At 50.1% G+C, this 7,500-nt stretch overlaps 1 protein-coding gene across 2 annotated transcripts in view; it reads left to right on the forward strand.

Annotated features, from left to right (window-relative positions):
* LOC129814993 (ras association domain-containing protein 5-like) overlaps nucleotides 1–7,500 on the forward strand; it is a 71,234-nt gene that overhangs the window by 29,111 nt on the left and 34,623 nt on the right. The window lies entirely within an intron of this gene.

Consider the following 7,500-nt stretch of genomic DNA (forward strand, 5'->3'; position numbering starts at 1 on the left):
AGTGTGTATCATATACACCAAGATACGCACGCAGACACACACGTCACAAACACACACACACACACAGCCGGTGCGATGCATGTCATTTACAATAATACGATTTCCCACCATCTCTGTGATGTTTTGTGGTGAATCATTTCAGTTCATCAGGCTATGACACACACTCACACACACACACAGAGAGAGAAAGAGAGAGAGGGGCGTTCATTGGGGCTCTGTCTCTTTAAGCTGTTTGCTGCTGCAGAGTGTGTGGGTGCTGCAGCAGAGGCACTGAGAGATAGAGAGAACGAGAGAACCCCGGAGTCCGTCAGCTACAAAACAAGTGAATGAGAGAGAGATATCCCAGTGGAGGGGACAGGAGAAGCGTGAGGGTAGTGGTACGTGTGGGCAGTAAGGAAGCGGTTGGCAGGAAGTAGAGGCAAGCTGAGGTTTGAGGACTTTGAAGGGTAGAGGTGTGTGTGCGCGAACTAGCGGAGTGGTACGGGAGGAAGGGGTGCTGATCATGAGTGTGTGTATGTGTACGGTAAGAGCCGTGTAGGTGTGTGTGTGTGTACGGGGTGGCAAAGCGAGAGGTGGACGGGGTGCTGGTTCGGAGTGTGGCACAGCTGGGCGAGTGGTGGCGCTGGGATGGCGGGCACTGGGGAGGCTGGCGAGCTGGCAGCCCTCGGACCGACAGGGAGCCCCTCAGCCGCGGGCAGGAGAGGGGCAGAGGGCACACGCCAGGGAGCACTGTTGGGCTCGGGTACAGGACGGCGCCCGCAGGGTGGTGCCATGCTCCCAGACAGGCACAGGTAGCGCCGTTGGTTACGAGGCGGCGGGTAGAGGAGGGGGAGGCGGGGGAGAGCGGTGAGGGTGTGAGCCAGGTAAGAGCTTCTCAATCCTTGTCTCTGCGTGTGAGGGCTGAGGTGGGTGGTGAAGGAGAGGGGGAGTTGGGGGGTGAGGATGGCGATATGGGCAGTGCGTGTTTCGGTCAGGTGTCCAGGCGTTTGGGCAGGCTGTTACGGCGCCTGCCCAAGTCTCGCTCCTGGAGTGACGGACTTCGGATGCTTCGCAGAACCAGCTCCAATGGATCACTCATCAACTCTTCCTCAGGTATGGAGGGAGGGAGGGAGGGAGGGAGGGAGGGAGGGAGGGAGTAAGAGAAGATGGGGGATGGATAGGAGTGTCAGAAAGAGTTGGGAGAAGATGGCAAGATGTGGAAGATGATAGGATTTACGGGGATGAAGGAGGATGAGGAGACTGGACAAGAGGTAAGAGCAGAGGAAGAAAAGGATACAGAAGAGAAAAGAGGGAGGTGGTGTGTGTATTGTTACATTGTGTGCCACAGGGGACAACTCTGCAATGACCATTTTGTATGCTGGTACTCTCAATCTCTCTCTCTCTCCCTGTCTATCTCTCTGATCTCTCTCTCTCCCTCTCTATTGTGTCGCGTAAATGTGTGGGGATGAATAGATAGAGGGATACAGAAAGACATTCGTCAACACAGTGGAGCTTCTGGAACTCTTCCCCCAAACAGGGCATAGGACTTATCCACACACTGTTCAGTGAACTGACTCCCCTCCACTGGCAGCATTCTATCACAGGCCATCCAGGTCATGCATGTCTCTGAATGTCAGCCCATGATAAATGTGTTATATTAAACCTGATCTGTAAACTGATGGGACGATACCATAAAACCAGATTATAGATGTCCGCCTGTGGTCTGTTGTGGGAATATGATATTCGAGCTGACTGTTTAGGGGCCCGGAATGGAGTTTAGCATCGATCCTAGCGCGTGTTTGTTCACAGAGAAGGGAAAGACTGACGCAGTTGTGTCGACTGATAAATATAGATGGCACAATGGTAGGAGAAATAACGTAATAAGGCAGAGCCAGATCAATAGATTTACATAGGGAAAGAAGAAAAGAGACTGAAGTGTTTGTGTGTGTGCACCCATGCATTTGTGAGTGTGTATACCATTTACTTCAACGCTGCCCCAAGAGCTTTAGGGCAGCTACCAAAAGGTCGCTGGTTCGAATCCCCGAGCTGACTAGGTGAAAAATCTGTCGATGTGGCCCTTGAGCAAGGCACTTAACCCTGATTGATCCTGTAAGTCGCACTGGATAAGAGCATCTGCGAAATGACTAACAATCAAAAATGGAAGGGTCTTTTTTCTAGACCTGTCTGTGTAGGGCTGATAAGGTCCTGACCAGAACTCATCACTACACCTGTATGATGCCACGGCCTCTAGAGACTCCTATATCAATCAGGGCTAGTGGAGCAGTTTAAACAGCTCCGTTTAAGAGCAGTTTAAATAGCTCCGTTTAAGAGCAGTTTAAATAGCTCCGTTTAAGAGCAGTTTAAATAGCTCCGTTTAAGAGCAGTTTAAATAGCTCAGTTGAGAGCAGTTTAAATAGCTCCGTTTAAGAGCAGTTTAAATAGCTCCGTTTAAGAGCAGTTTAAATAGCTCCGTTTAAGAGCAGTTTAAATAGCTCCGTTTAAGAGCAGTTTAAATAGCTTAAAGAGCTTCCTCAGATTCCACAGTTCCTTTTCTACTTAATCGTAGATCATTGTATCAAAACATGGAATTATCTGAAATGAGTCTTTATTACTGGCTGACTTCTCTTCTACTCTAGCTGTCATTGACATGATTCTGTGTACCAGGGCTTCTGTGTTGACCTAACTAACTGACCAAGATGGCGGATGGAATCCCGTCATCTTCTGGCGCCACCTCCCCTGCTGTCCCCCGTTCTGCTTTAGAAATAGAACTGTTGACTTGCTGCTTCTGTTGTCTCTGGTGTCCTCTGTCTAGGGGCCCCAGGGGCCAGAATATTTTTTTTCTTCAGGAAACCTCCTGTCCTCCAGTCGCTGAGTGTGTTAGTGTGTTTTTCTCGTTGGACTGCTGCTTCCTCTGCCCTGACACGCTGGTCATATCTGGTGTGTGTGTATGTGTGCACGTGCCATTTCATACCATGAATTCTGTCTGAAAAACATTGATCTGATATATTTTATTCCTATTGTGTTACTATTGAATTCTCACTATTAAAAACGGTTTGGAATGGGCCCGTAAGCACGTTTTATTCCGCACATGTGACAAATACAATTTCACACATCTTTTATCCATCTCTCACAACATCTCCCTTTCATTGGCTATCTGTAGTTCTCTCAACATCTCCCCCCTGTGTGTGATTTGGCTAGCTGCGTTTTCAGGGGGTCTCTCTGCTGTGTGTGATGTCAGCTGTAGACAAGCACACAGATGCGTGTGATATGTGTGTTCTGTTAGATAATGTCCTGGCCTTCTCTCCTCTGTTGCCTGGGAGACGGGGACAGTTCTGTGTTTTGGTTTGGCCTCCTGTGGGAGCTGTAGCCTGTAAGAAATGTGGAAGGAAGGAGGGATAGGGAGATTCAGATTGGTGTTACTGTATCCAGCAGAGACCAAACACACACACCGGAGCTTCAGAGGGGCAGAGCAGACCATTTTGGTTAAGCTTAAGGGTTTGTTGACTTTAGCTGGTGTAGGCGGGTCAGAGCACGAGCTGTTTATTCAGGCTTTATCCAGGCTGGGTGAGCGGCTGGTGGGCACAGATGGATGTATGAGAGAGAGAGAGAGAGAGAGAGAGAGATGGGAACAGGGAAGTGTCTGTGATGGAGGAGAGGTGTGGAGGACTGTAGCAGTGCTACCACAGAGGGACATAGCTGGTCTCAAGGTTACAGTCTCTGGCACCAGAAAAGTCTGCTGACGGAGCTGAATCTGAGAGAAAAGGAGGCGGGGAGAAAGAGGGAGAGATACAGAGTAGGAGAGAGAGAGGGGTGTCAGCATAAAAAGGTCCTGGCGACTGTCACAGAGAGAGAGAGAGAGAGAGAGAGAGAGAGAGAGAGAGAGGAGAGAGGAGAGAGAGAGAGAGAGAGAGAGAGAGAGGAGAGAGAGAGAGGAGAGAGAGAGAGAGAGAGAGAGAGAGAGAGAGAGAGAGGAGAGAGAGAGAGAGAGAGAGAGAGAGAGAGAGATGAGAGAGGAGAGAGGAGAGAGAGAGAGAGAGGAGAGAGAGAGAGGAGAGAGAGGAGAGAGAGAGAGAGAGAGAGAGAGATGTGAGAGAGAGGAGAGAGAGAGAGAGAGAGAGAGAGAGAGAAGAGAGAGAGAGAGAGAGAGAGAGAGAGAGAGGCATCAGTGTTTCCCCTCTTTCGTAAAAGCCCCCCTGAGTTCCAGGTACTGCAGGGGGATTCTCCAGCTCTGACCACAGCACGGCTCAGGGAAGTACCACATCGCCCCATAGTGTTATGTTCCTATAGGGGAAGGGGTTCTGCAGAACCCAAAAGGAACGAGAGGGAGAGAGAGCAAGGAAGACAAATAGAGAGAGAAGGAAGGAAGTAGAGAGAGAGAGAGGTTATACGAGTTGTGCTGGGGAAAGTCCAGTTCGTCAGTAGTGCCTGTAGGGGAAGTGAGGTTCAGTACAGTAATGTCACAGTGCGGCGTGGCTATGTGACTCTTTAGACAGAGGGCTTGTTTGACAAGGAGGAGATTCCTTATGCTGGCTGGGGGAGTTTAGAGCTCAGAGCCTCAGGGAGGAGGACTGTGTGGGGTTTCAAAGTGTATTTGCCACGTACATGAATGATCTGTGCCAGTATGGACACAGGAGACGAGGTCTGTCTGAGCAGTTAGCAGCAGATACACACAGTCTGTTGGCTTTCAGAAGTTTCACACTTTAATGAAGACCTCAAATCTGTAATTCATCAGTATCATTAACCAGAAGTTGTGTGTGTGTGTGTGTGTGTGTGTGGCAGGTAACCTAGTGGCTCAGAGCGTTGGGCCAATAACCGAAAGGTGTGCATGTATGTGTCTTTGGTGACTGTTGGCCCAACAGCTCTTAATACCCGTACTTTTCCGTCACGGATGAGAGGGAATGTTTACTCTTCCAGAGAAAAGGAAAGTAGAGGAGTGCTGACTCTCTCTTTTCATCCTCTCTGTCGTTTCAGTTTGATGGCTTTTCCCTGGGGGGATTTCCAACTGTCACTGTCTCTACTGTAGAGAGCGTTTGGAAACTCCAGCTCTGGCTTTGAGGTTTGATTATTTTGTTAGATATGGGTGTTTTCAGGTAAATCCTGTGAGAAAATTGAATCTCCTGCTTTACTGTCTTACTGTCCTACCTGCAGAGGGAGAGAGAGAGGGAGGGACTGGGTAAGGGAGGGGGAGGGAGGAGAGGGGGAGAAGTAGAGAGAGGGAAGACGTGTCTGAGTCAGTGTGAGGTCAATCAATTGTTCTGCTCAAACCAATCAGTCTTCTCACTTCAGCACTTGGGCTCTGTCCTCATTGTAGATAGAGGACGTCGACCACATCTCTGCACCCACTGCTGTTTCTCTCTCTCTTCCTCATCTCTTCCTCTCTCCCTCACATCACCACTCATCTCCTCTCTCCCCCTCCCTTCCTCTCTCCTATGCCATAGATTTTTCCCCTGCGTCTAGTTTTGTGAGACAATGCTCAAGGAGCCGGAAAATCTCAGCTCATCTCTGCGTCTGTAACCCGAGACGCCCTGTGTGTGTGACCAAGGCTGGGCCAGGCGATACGGAGGGGAAGAGGGGGGAGGAATGGATGGGGGTGTTTGTGATGGCCAGGGGAGGGTACAGATAGTCTGCATCCTGCCCAGATTAGCAGGAGGGCAGACTGAGACGTGGGACAGACAGACAGACGGCTGGGTGATGGTGGCAGGAGGAACATATGTTTACTTTGCTCTTCTGGGTAGGGGGTAGTCTCTTTCGCAGCAAGCAAGACTGTAGGGTAGAATAGGGGGGGTATAGGGGGAGTAAATTAACAAAGGTTGTAGGATTCGTAAGGGGGTCACAGGGGTGGGAGTTGAATTTCTAGGGGTATGTGGGTAGAGGGAAGGCGACGAGGAGAGAGGGTGGTACGGTTAACTCAGTGTGGTTTCAACGGCAGAGGGGTTTAGACAGTAAAGACCCTAATACTGATGGGGTGTAGGAAGTTTACTCACTAATAGTCCTAATGTGTGTTCTGGGGGTCTTACCAGGACCTCATGGGGTCTTTGGGGGGCTTTGAGTCCTCTAATCCACTCTGAGCCTGTTTGGGACATTTAATTGCATCCCCCTCGGTGCTGCAGAGACACAGAGGCTGTCACGTTCATCTGCGTTCAGCCCTGTTCTGCTGTGTTCTTCTTCTTCTTCAGGCTGGAGTTATGAGAGTGTCTTTATTCTCTTCTTAACGTGGCTTAGTCTGCACTCCCAGCTGAGCTCTTCAGGGTGCGACGCTTCATCAACATGCCGCGTGTGTGTGCAGAGTGAATACAGTATGTGTGACCATTATCAGACTGTACATTATCCTCCCCTGTTGACAGCAGTGTATCAGAGGCAGGAAGAGGCGGAACAGACAGACGCCCAGGCAGCTTTCCATCCCGCTGAGCTCAAAGACGGGGCATCTATCTGTCAGACTGGATCCACCCTCCTGCTCCTCTGTCTCCGAGCCTGTTGACAGGCCAGGGTTGTTCACCTCTTAGATCTATAAATCACATCAACACTCAAACAAACAGGCCTCAGCGGATCCTTATTATGGGACGATTAGGTGCAGCGCCAGACCTACCCTGGGGAACGAGCAGAGTTCTGTCTGACGTGAGTGGGACAGATAGGGTGTCACCTAAACCTGAGGGGCGAGATGTGAAGAGGAGGACAGGATGGGAGAGTCTCCTCCCAAAATGCATTTCCCCTCTCTGAGTGTTTGGGTTGGCCTGCTATCTCTTGCGCTCTCTCTCTCTCGTTCTCTCTCTCTGACCTCTAGTTCCATCAACACTGAGAATCTCTTTCCCAGGCTCCTCCCTCCTATAAGCACGGCATCCCACCCTGTGGCTCCCACTGACGCGTCAGGCTCCTCCAGAAAGGATGTTTTGCCTTGGTTACCGTGCTTCTGTGTAGCTGTCAGTGTGTCGCTTCTGACTGTTGGCCCTTCTTTTTGCTTTAATGGGAGAGCAGGCTGTCGCCTTCCCTTCACAGATCAATCTCTTCCTTTCCTCTGCTCCTTTCCCCCTGACCTCAGATCTAAAAACATTCAGCAGTGACAGTCTTTTCTATGTGTACCGTGTTGATTTTGTTCGAGCTACGCACTCTGTATCCGTGCGATTTTAGCTCTTTGGCACCATCTAGTGACATCTGTCATAGAGCATCACTGTACTGTACTTAAAGGGATAGTTCCCCTCAGAATCAGTGCTGTGTAGAAAGCATACAGAGAGCAGTCTTCTAGGTGGCGCCACAGGAACACGTTTCTCAGGCAGAAGACTGAACTGAATACAGGAACACGTTTCTCAGGCAGAAGACTGGACTGAACACAGGAACACGTTTCTCAGGCAGAAGACTGAACTGAACACAGGAACACGTTTCTCAGGCAGGAGACTGAACTGAACACAGGAACACGTTTCTCAGGCAGAAGACTGAACTGAACACAGGAACACGTTTCTCAGGCAGAAGACTGGACTGAACACAGGAACACGTTTCTCAGGCAGAAGACTAAACTGAACACAGGAG

Source organism: Salvelinus fontinalis, chromosome 18, assembly GCF_029448725.1.
Source record: "Salvelinus fontinalis isolate EN_2023a chromosome 18, ASM2944872v1, whole genome shotgun sequence".
Lineage (NCBI taxonomy): Eukaryota > Metazoa > Chordata > Actinopteri > Salmoniformes > Salmonidae > Salvelinus > Salvelinus fontinalis.